Below are 10,054 nucleotides of genomic sequence, written 5' to 3' on the forward strand. Positions count from 1 at the left end.
AGCAGTATCCCAACATGCGGAAGAACTTAAATCTAAATGTCACTTCTGCAAGTCAGATGAACATTTGTTTTTGTACTTCCCTATATATAGCTCGGTTCAAATTCGCAAAAGGCATGTGTCTTTGCATCAATTGTCTACACAGGGGACATGAAGTCTCAACATGCCAATCATCTCGTTGTCTCGTTTTGTACAACACACCATCATACAGTTCAACCACGCTATACATTGACCTCCCAAGCATTCCCTAGCAATTTTTTGCCGTCTCCTTCTGACAATCAGTTAACCCATCAGTCACTAAGAATCGACCACGTCTTACTCGCAACGGCCCTCGCCCAGGTTCGAAGTCAGGCTGTAGACGACTTTGGGTCTTGACTGATCTCCTTTAAAGAGGTAGTTGAATGCATAATTCTACCTTCGACTCAAGGTATCGCCCAGATACTTTTTAAACCCTACGTTAAGGTTGGGGGAATAACAACTTATATATTTCGTTTGTGTGTGAGTCGTTTGCCTGCTTCGGAAGACAATTTGGTTGATCGAAGTAGAGGCGTAGCACAGCTCCGCGGGACAAGGGTGTTATCGTGAGCGCCTTGTCGCTGACACGGGGATGCAATGAATGTGGTAGAGAGCCGTGATTTGGACACAGGTTGAGTCGCTTCGCGACTCAAGGGGGTTTAGTAAGCACCTTGTCGGTGGCACAGGGACAGTCTGTACGATAGGATGATCTCGTCCAGGCACGGGTAGTTATGGGACTTCCCGTGCTGTGTTTGGGTGGCTGATAATGGGTGCCCGTTTAGCAATTATGGGGTGGGTGTGCTTGAGTTTTTAAACTGACTTTATTGTTCCGTTGATTAGAGCTTAATTACTATTGGCCCTAACGTTAATATAGTAGATATCTTCTATGTGTATTGCTTATGTTGAGCTAGGGTTTTTGTTGACCTCGTTTCCTCATTCTGTTCGACTGACCGATCATGCCGCTGTGTTGCTGTGCTGAGAGTACCCATCTGCTGCTGTGTCAGCAGTGCACCGTGCTGTTAATGTCTTCGCTCTGTTGTGCTACCACTGAGCACCTGGTTGCTGTTCCCTGTAAGCAGTGTACCACTAAGCACCTGATCGCTGCTCTGTGTAAGCAGAGCACCGTGCTGTAAAAGATTCGTTGCTAGTACGTTGCCCCTCTACGACCCCGCCGTGTTGGGTACTGTGCATTTCGAGCATGGTTGCGAAAATACATAAAATACTAACTCTAAATATCTCGCGCGTCGGCATCGCACATTGGGTGCATGGACAGTCATTTGGAGACGCCATTACTCGCCCTTTAACTCAATTGTCTACACAGGGGACATGAAGTCTCAACATGCCAATCATCTCGTTGTCTCGTTTTGCACAAAAGACCATCACAGTTTTACCACGCCATACATTGACCTCCCAAGCATTCCCTAGCAATTTTTTGCCGTCATCTTCTGACAATCAGGTAACCCATTCTTCACTAAGAATCGACCACGTCTTACTCGCAACGGCCCTCGCCCGGGTTCGAAGTCAGGCAGTAGACGATTTATGGTCTTGACTGATCTCCTTTAAAGAGGTAGTTGAATACATAATTCTACCTTCGACTCAAGGTATCGCCCAGATACTTTCTAAACGCTACGTTAAGGTTGGGGGAATAACAAGTCATATATTTTGTTTGCGTGTGAGTCGTTTGCCTGCTTTGGAAGACAATTTGGTTGATCAAAGCAGAGGCGGAGCACAGCTCGGTAAGCAACGATAGTACTAAAATTACTGCATAAAACTAGATTAAAAATAATACTATCTTACAATGTTTGTGCCAAACCAGTGGTAGATAGACGACTGCTGAGCCTCGTCGTGGTAGAAGGGGTTGTAGTGAGCACCTTGTCGCTAGCACGGGGACAGTCTGTACGATAGGATGATCTCGTCCAGGCACGGGTAGTTATGGGACTTCCCGTGCTGTGTTTGGGTGGCTTATAATGGGTGCCCGTTTAGCAATTATGGGGTGGGTGTGCTTGAGTTTTAAACTGACTTTATTGTTCCGTTGGTTAGAGCTTAAGTACTATTGGCCCTAACGTTGATATAGTAGATATCTTCTATGTGTATTGTTTATGTTGAGCTAGGTTTTTTGTTGACCTCGTTTCCTCATTCTGACTGACTGAACGAGCATGCCGCTGTGTTGCTGTGCTGAGAGTACCCATCTGTTGCTGTGTCAGCAGTGCACCGTGCTGTTGATGTCTTTGCTCTGTTGTGCTACCACTGAGCACCTGGTTGCTGTTCCGTGTATCCAGTGTACCACTAAGCACCTGATCGCTGCTCTGTGTAAGCAGAGCACCGTGCTGTAAAAGATTCGTTGCTAGTACGTTGCCCCTCTACGACCCCGCCGTGTTGGGTACTGTGCATTTCGAGCATGGTTGCGAAAATACATAAAATACTAACTCTAAATATCTCGCGCGTCGGCATCGCACTTTGGGTGCATGGACAGTCATTTGGAGACGCCATTACTCGCCCTTTAACTCAATTGTCTACAAAGGGGACATGCCAATCATCTCGTTGTCTCGTTTTGCACAAAAGACCATCACAGTTTTACCACGCCATACATTGACCTCCCAAGCATTCCCTAGCAATTTTTTGCCGTCATCTTCTGACAATCAGGTAACCCATTCTTCACTAAGAATCGACCACGTCTTACTCGCAACGGCCCTCGCCCGGGTTCGAAGTCAGGCAGTAGACGATTTATGGTCTTGACTGATCTCCTTTAAAGAGGTAGTTGAATGCATAATTCTACCTTCGACTCAAGGTATCGCCCAGATACTTTCTAAACCCTACGTTAAGGTTGGGGGAATAACAAGTCATATATTTTGTTTGCGTGTGAGTCGTTTGCCTGCTTTGGAAGACAATTTGGTTGATCAAAGCAGAGGCGGAGCACAGCTCGGTAAGCAACGATAGTACTAAAATTACTGCATAAAACTAGATTAAAAATAATACTATCTTACAATGTTTGTGCCAAACCAGTGGTAGATAGACGACTGCTGAGCCTCGTCGTGGTAGAAGGGGTTGTAGTGAGCACCTTGTCGCTAGCACGGGGACAGTCTGTACGATAGGATGATCTCGTCCAGGCACGGGTAGTTATGGGACTTCTTATAATGGGTGCCCGTTTAGCAATTATGGGGTGGGTGTGCTTGAGTTTTAAACTGACTTTATTGTTCCGTTGGTTAGAGCTTAAGTACTATTGGCCCTAACGTTGATATAGTAGATATCTTCTATGTGTATTGTTTATGTTGAGCTAGGTTTTTTGTTGACCTCGTTTCCTCATTCTGACTGACTGAACGAGCATGCCGCTGTGTTGCTGTGCTGAGAGTACCCATCTGTTGCTGTGTCAGCAGTGCACCGTGCTGTTGATGTCTTTGCTCTGTTGTGCTACCACTGAGCACCTGGTTGCTGTTCCGTGTATCCAGTGTACCACTAAGCACCTGATCGCTGCTCTGTGTAAGCAGAGCACCGTGCTGTAAAAGATTCGTTGCTAGTACGTTGCCCCTCTACGACCCCGCCGTGTTGGGTACTGTGCATTTCGAGCATGGTTGCGAAAATACATAAAATACTAACTCTAAATATCTCGCGCGTCGGCATCGCACTTTGGGTGCATGGACAGTCATTTGGAGACGCCATTACTCGCCCTTTAACTCAATTGTCTACACAGGGGACATGAAGTCTCAACATGCCAATCATCTCGTTGTCTCGTTTTGCACAAAAGACCATCACAGTTTTACCACGCCATACATTGACCTCCCAAGCATTCCCTAGCAATTTTTTGCCGTCATCTTCTGACAATCAGGTAACCCATTCTTCACTAAGAATCGACCACGTCTTACTCGCAACGGCCCTCGCCCGGGTTCGAAGTCAGGCAGTAGACGATTTATGGTCTTGACTGATCTCCTTTAAAGAGGTAGTTGAATGCATAATTCTACCTTCGACTCAAGGTATCGCCCAGATACTTTCTAAACCCTACGTTAAGGTTGGGGGAATAACAAGTCATATATTTTGTTTGCGTGTGAGTCGTTTGCCTGCTTCGGAAGACAATTTGGTTGATCAAAGCAGAGGCGGAGCACAGCTCGGTAAGCAACGATAGTACTAAAATTACTGCATAAAACTAGATTAAAAATAATACTATCTTACAATGTTTGTGCCAAACCAGTGGTAGATAGACGACTGCTGAGCATCGCCGTGGTACAAGGATGTGGAGGGACATCTTGTCGTTGGCACGGGGATGCCCGATGTACGTTTCGGTAATCAGGGTAGACGATGATTGGAATACTCCGCGGGACAAAGGTGTCATCGTGAGCGCCTTGTCGCTGACACGGGGATGCAATGAATGTGGTAGAGAGCCGTGATTTGGACACCGGTTGAGTCGCTCCACGAGTCAAGGGGGGTTAGTGGGCACCCTGTCGCTGGCACGGGGAAAGTCTGTACGATAGGATGATCTCGTCCAGGCACGGGTAGTTATGGGACTTCCCGTGCTGTGTTTGGGTGGCTGATAATGGGTGCAATTATGGGGTGGGTGTGCTTGAGTTTTAAACTGACTTTATTGTTCCGTTGATTAGAGCTAAAGTACTATTGGCCCTAACGTTGATATAGTAGATATCTTCTATGTATATTGTTTAAGTTGAGCTAGGTTTTTTGTTGACCTCGTTTCCTCATTCTGACCGACTGACCGTGCATACCGCTGTGTTGCTGTGCTGAGAGTACCCATCTGCTGCTGTGTCAGCAGTGCACCGTGCTGTTGATGTCTTCGCTCTGTTGTGCTACCACTGAGCACCTGGTTGCTGTTCCGTGTATGCAGTGTACCACTAAGCACCTGATCGCTGCTCTGTGTAAGCAGAGCACCGTGCTGTAAAAGATTCGTTCCTGGTACGTTGCCCACCTACGACCCCGCCGTGTTGGGTACTGTGCATTTTGAGCATGGTTGCGAAAATACATAAAATACTAACTCTAAATATCTCACGCGTCGGCATCGCACTTTGGGTGCATGGACAGTCATTTCGAGACGCCATTACACGCCCTTTAACTCAATTGTCTACACAGCGGACATGAAGTCTCAACATGCCAATCATCTCGTTGTCTCGTTTTGTACAAAACACCATCATACAGTTTTGCCACGCCATACATTGACCTCCCAAGCATTCCCAAGCAATTTTTTGCAGTCTCCTTCTGACATTCAGCTAACGCACCAGTCACTAAGAATCGACCAGGTCTTACTCGCAACGGCCCTCGCCCAGGTTCGAAGTCAGGCAGTAGACGATTTTGGGTCTTGACTGTTTAGAACTGTTTAGTTTAAACTCTATTTCGTAATGTAAAGATTGCTTAATTAAGGATGTAAACAGTTAGCAGCTGAGGAATTTACGACTTGCAGAAGAGCTCCCAGGCTGGGTCAGTTGGGGAGCAAGCTTACTTATAGTAAAACGGCATTAGCAGTATCCCAACATGCGGAAGAACTTAAATCTAAATGTCACTTCTGCAAGTCAGATGAACATTTGTTTTTGTACTTCCCTATATATAGCTCGGTTCAAATTCGCAAAAGGCATGTGTCTTTGCATCAATTGTCTACACAGGGGACATGAAGTCTCAACATGCCAAGCATCTCGTTGTCTCTTTTTGTACAACACACCATCATACAGTTCAACCACGCTATACATTGACCTCCCAAGCATTCCCTAGCAATTTTTAGCCGTCTACTTCTGACAATCAGCTAACCCATCAGTCACTAAGAATCGACCACGTCTTACTCGCAACGGCCCTCGCCCAGGTTCGAAGTCAGGCTGTAGACGACTTTGGGTCTTGACTGATCTCCTTTAAAGAGGTAGTTGAATGCATAATTCTACCTTCGACTCAAGGTATCGCCCAAATACTTTTTAAACCCTACGTTAAGGTTGGGGGAATAACAACTTATATATTTCGTTTGTGTGTGAGTCGTTTGCCTGCTTCGGAAGACAATTTGGTTGATCAAAGCAGAGGCGTAGCACAGCTCGGTAAGCAACGACAGTACTAAAATTACTGCATAAAACTAGATTAAAAATAATACTATCTTACATTGTTTGTGCCAAACCGGTGGTAGATAGACGACTGCTGAGCCTCGTCGTGGTACAAGGGGTTGTAGTGAGCACCTTGTCGCTGGCACGGGGACAGTCTGTACGATAAGATGTTCTCGTCCAGGCACGGGTGGTTATGGGACTTCCTGTGCTGTGTTTGGGTGGCTTATAATGGGTGCCCGTTTAGCAATTATGGGGTGGGTGTGCTTGAGTTTTAAACTGACTTTATTGTTCCGTTGATTAGAGCTTAAGTACTATTGGCCCTAACGTTGATATAGTAGATATCTTCTATGTGTATTGTTTATGTTGAGCTAGGTTTTTTGTTGACCTCGTTTCCTCATTCTGACTGACTGAACGAGCATGCCGCTGTGTTGCTGTGCTGAGAGTACCCATCTGTTGCTGTGTCAGCAGTGCACCGTGCTGTTGATGTCTTTGCTCTGTTGTGCTACCACTGAGCACCTGGTTGCTGTTCCGTGTATCCAGTGTACCACTAAGCACCTGATCGCTGCTCTGTGTAAGCAGAGCACCGTGCTGTAAAAGATTCGTTGCTGGTACGTTGCCCCCTACGACCCCGCCGTGTTGGGTACTGTGCATTTTGAGCATGGTTGCGAAAATGCATAAAATACTAACACTAAATATCTCGCGCGTCGGCATCGCACTTTGGGTGCATGGACAGTCGTTTGGAGACGCCATTACTCGCCCTTTAACTCAATTGTCTACACAGGGGACATGAAGTCTCAACATGCCAATCATCTCGTTGTTTCGTTTTGTACAAAACACCATCATACAGTTTAACCACGCTATACATTGACCTCCCAAGCATTTCCCTAGCAGTTTTTTGCCGTCTCCTTCTGACAATCAGCTAACCCATCAGTCACTAAGAATCGACCACGTCTTACTCGCAACGGCCCTCGCCCAGGTTCGAAGTCAGGCAGTAGACGATTTTGGGTCTTGACTGATCTCCTTTAAAGAGGTAGTTGAATGCATAATTCTACCTTTGACTCAAGGCATCGCCCAGATACTTTTTAAACCCTACGTTAAGGTTGGGGGAATAACAACTTATATATTTCGTTTGTGTGTGAGTCGTTTGCCTGCTTCGGAAGACAATTTGGTTGATCGAAGTAGAGGCGTAGCACAGCTCCGCTGGACAAGGGTGTTATCGTGAGCGCCTTGTCGCTGACACGGGGATGCAATGAATGTGGTAGAGAGCCGTGATTTGGACACAGGTTGAGTCGCTCCACGAGTCAAGGGGGGTTAGTGAGCACCTTGTCGATAGCACGGGGACAGTCTGTACGATGGGATGTTCTCGTCCAGGCACGGGTGGTTATGGGACTTCCCGTGCTGTGTTTTGGTGTCTGATAATGGCTGCCCGTTTAGCAATTATGGGGCGGGTGTGCTTGAGTTTTAAGCTGACTTTATTGTTATATCTTCTATGTGTATTGTTTATGTTGAGCTAGGTTTTTTGTTGACCTCGTTTCCTTATTCTGACCGACTGACCGTGCATGCCGCTTTGTTGCTGAGCTGAGAGTACCCATCTGCTGCTGTGTCAGCAGTGCACCGTGCTGTTAATGTCTTCGCTCTGTTGTGCTACCACTGAGCACCTGGTTGCTGTTCCCTGTAAGCAGTGTACCACTAAGCACCTGATCGCTGCTCTGTGTAAGCAGAGCACCGTGCTGTAAAAGATTCGTTGCTAGTACGTTGCCCCTCTACGACCCCGCCGTGTTGGGTACTGTGCATTTCGAGCATGGTTCCGAAAATACATAAAATACTAACTCTAAATATCTCGCGCGTCGGCATCGCACTTTGGGTGCATGGACAGTCATTTGGAGACGCCATTACTCGCCCTTTAACTCAATTGTCTACACAGGGGACATGAAGTCTCAACATGCCAATCATCTCGTTGTTTCGTTTTGTACAAAACACCATCATACAGTTTTACCACGCCATAGATTGACTTCCTAAGCATTCCCTAGCAGTTTTTTGCCGTCTTCTTCTGACAATCAGGTAACCCATTCTGCACTAAGAATCGACCACGTCTTACTCGCAACGGCCCTCGCCGAGGTTCGAAGTCAGGCAGTAGACGATTTTGGGTCTTGACTGATCTAATTTAAATAGGTAGTTGAATGCATAAGTCTACCTTAAACTCAGGGTATCGCCCAGATACTTTTTAAACCCTACGTTAAGGTTGGGGGAATAACAACTTATATATTTCGTTTGTGTGTGAGTTGTTTGCCTGCTTCGGAAGACAATTTGGTTGATTAAAGTAGAGGCGTAGCACAGCTTGGTACGCAACGATAATACTAAAATTACTGCATAAAACTAGATTAAAAATAATACTTTGTTACATTGTTTGTGCAAAACCGGTGGTAGATAGACGACTGCTGAGCGTCGCCGTGGTACAAGTGGTTGTAGTGAGCACCTTGTCGCTGGCACGGGGACAGTCTGCACGATAGCATGATCTCGTCCAGGCACGGGTAGTTATGGGACTTGAGTTTGTGCTTGAGTTTAGAGCTTAAGTACTATTGGCCCTAACGTTGATATAGTAGATATCTTCTATGTGTATTGTTTATGTTGAGCTAGGTTTTTTGTTGACCTCGTTTCCTCATTCTGACTGACTGAACGAGCATGCCGCTGTGTTGCTGTGCTGAGAGTACCCATCTGTTGCTGTGTCAGCAGTGCACCGTGCTGTTGATGTCTTTGCTCTGTTGTGCTACCACTGAGCACCTGGTTGCTGTTCCGTGTATCCAGTGTACCACTAAGCACCTGATCGCTGCTCTGTGTAAGCAGAGCACCGTGCTGTAAAAGATTCGTTGCTGGTACGTTGCCCCTCTACGACCCCGCCGTGTTGGGTACTGTGCATTTTGAGCATGGTTGCGAAAATACATAAAATACTAACTCTAAATATCTCGCGCGTCGGCATCGCACTTTGGGTGCATGGACAGTCACTTGGAGACGCCATTACTCGCCCTTTACCTCTAATTTCATCTTTCGTCGTTGGAGCACCCGCACAACCGGAGTCCCCGTACCCCAATCAGTCAGAGCTTATAATAATTTGAGCCTAATATATTTTAAAAATATATCTGGCTTGTTTTGAATCCCTGCAATGATACGCCATCCGCCACAAGGGATTTCAAGATCCCATCCCAGCGTAAGTGGTATTTAGAAATACCTTCTTTCACTCGGCAATGCATGACAGCGTTGTGTCTAGAGTAGATCCCAAAACGCCGTCGCGATGGTTCTAACAATTTAGTTTAAACTCTATTTCGTAATGTAAGGATTGCTTAATGAAGGATATAAACAGTTAGCAGCTAAGGAATTTACGACTTGCAGAAGAGCTTCCAAGCTGGGTCAGTTGGGGAACAAGCTTACTTTTAGTAAAACCGCATAAGCAGTGCTGAAGAAATTAAATCTAATGTCACTTAAGGAAGTCAGATGAACAATTGTTGTTGTACTTCCCTATAAATATCTTTGTAGAAGCTCGGTTCAAATTCGCAAAAGGCATGTGTCTTTGCATCAATTGTCTACACAGGGGACATGAAGTCTCAACATGCCAATCAACTCGTTGTCTCGTTTTGTACAACACACCATCATACAGTTTAACCACGCTATACATTGACCTCCCAAGCATTCCCTAGCCATTTTTTGCCGTCTCCTTCTGACAATCAGCTAACCCATCAGTCACTAAGAATCGACCACGTCTTACTCGCAACGGCCCTCGCCCAGGTTCAAAGTCAGGCTGTAGACGACTTTGGGTCTTGACTGATCTCCTTTAAAGAGGTAGTTGAATGCATAATTCTACCTTTGACTCAAGGCATCGCCCAGATACTTTTTAAACCCTACGTTAAGGTTGGGGGAATAACATTTTATATATTTCGTTTGTGTGTGAGTCGTTTGCCTGCTTCGGAAGACAATTTGGTTGATCGAAGCAGAGGCGTAGCACAGCTCGGTAAGCAACGATAGTACTAAAA

The sequence above is a fragment of the Drosophila biarmipes genome, unplaced genomic scaffold, assembly GCF_025231255.1.
Source record: "Drosophila biarmipes strain raj3 unplaced genomic scaffold, RU_DBia_V1.1 ptg000019l, whole genome shotgun sequence".
In the NCBI taxonomy this organism is placed as follows: domain Eukaryota; kingdom Metazoa; phylum Arthropoda; class Insecta; order Diptera; family Drosophilidae; genus Drosophila; species Drosophila biarmipes.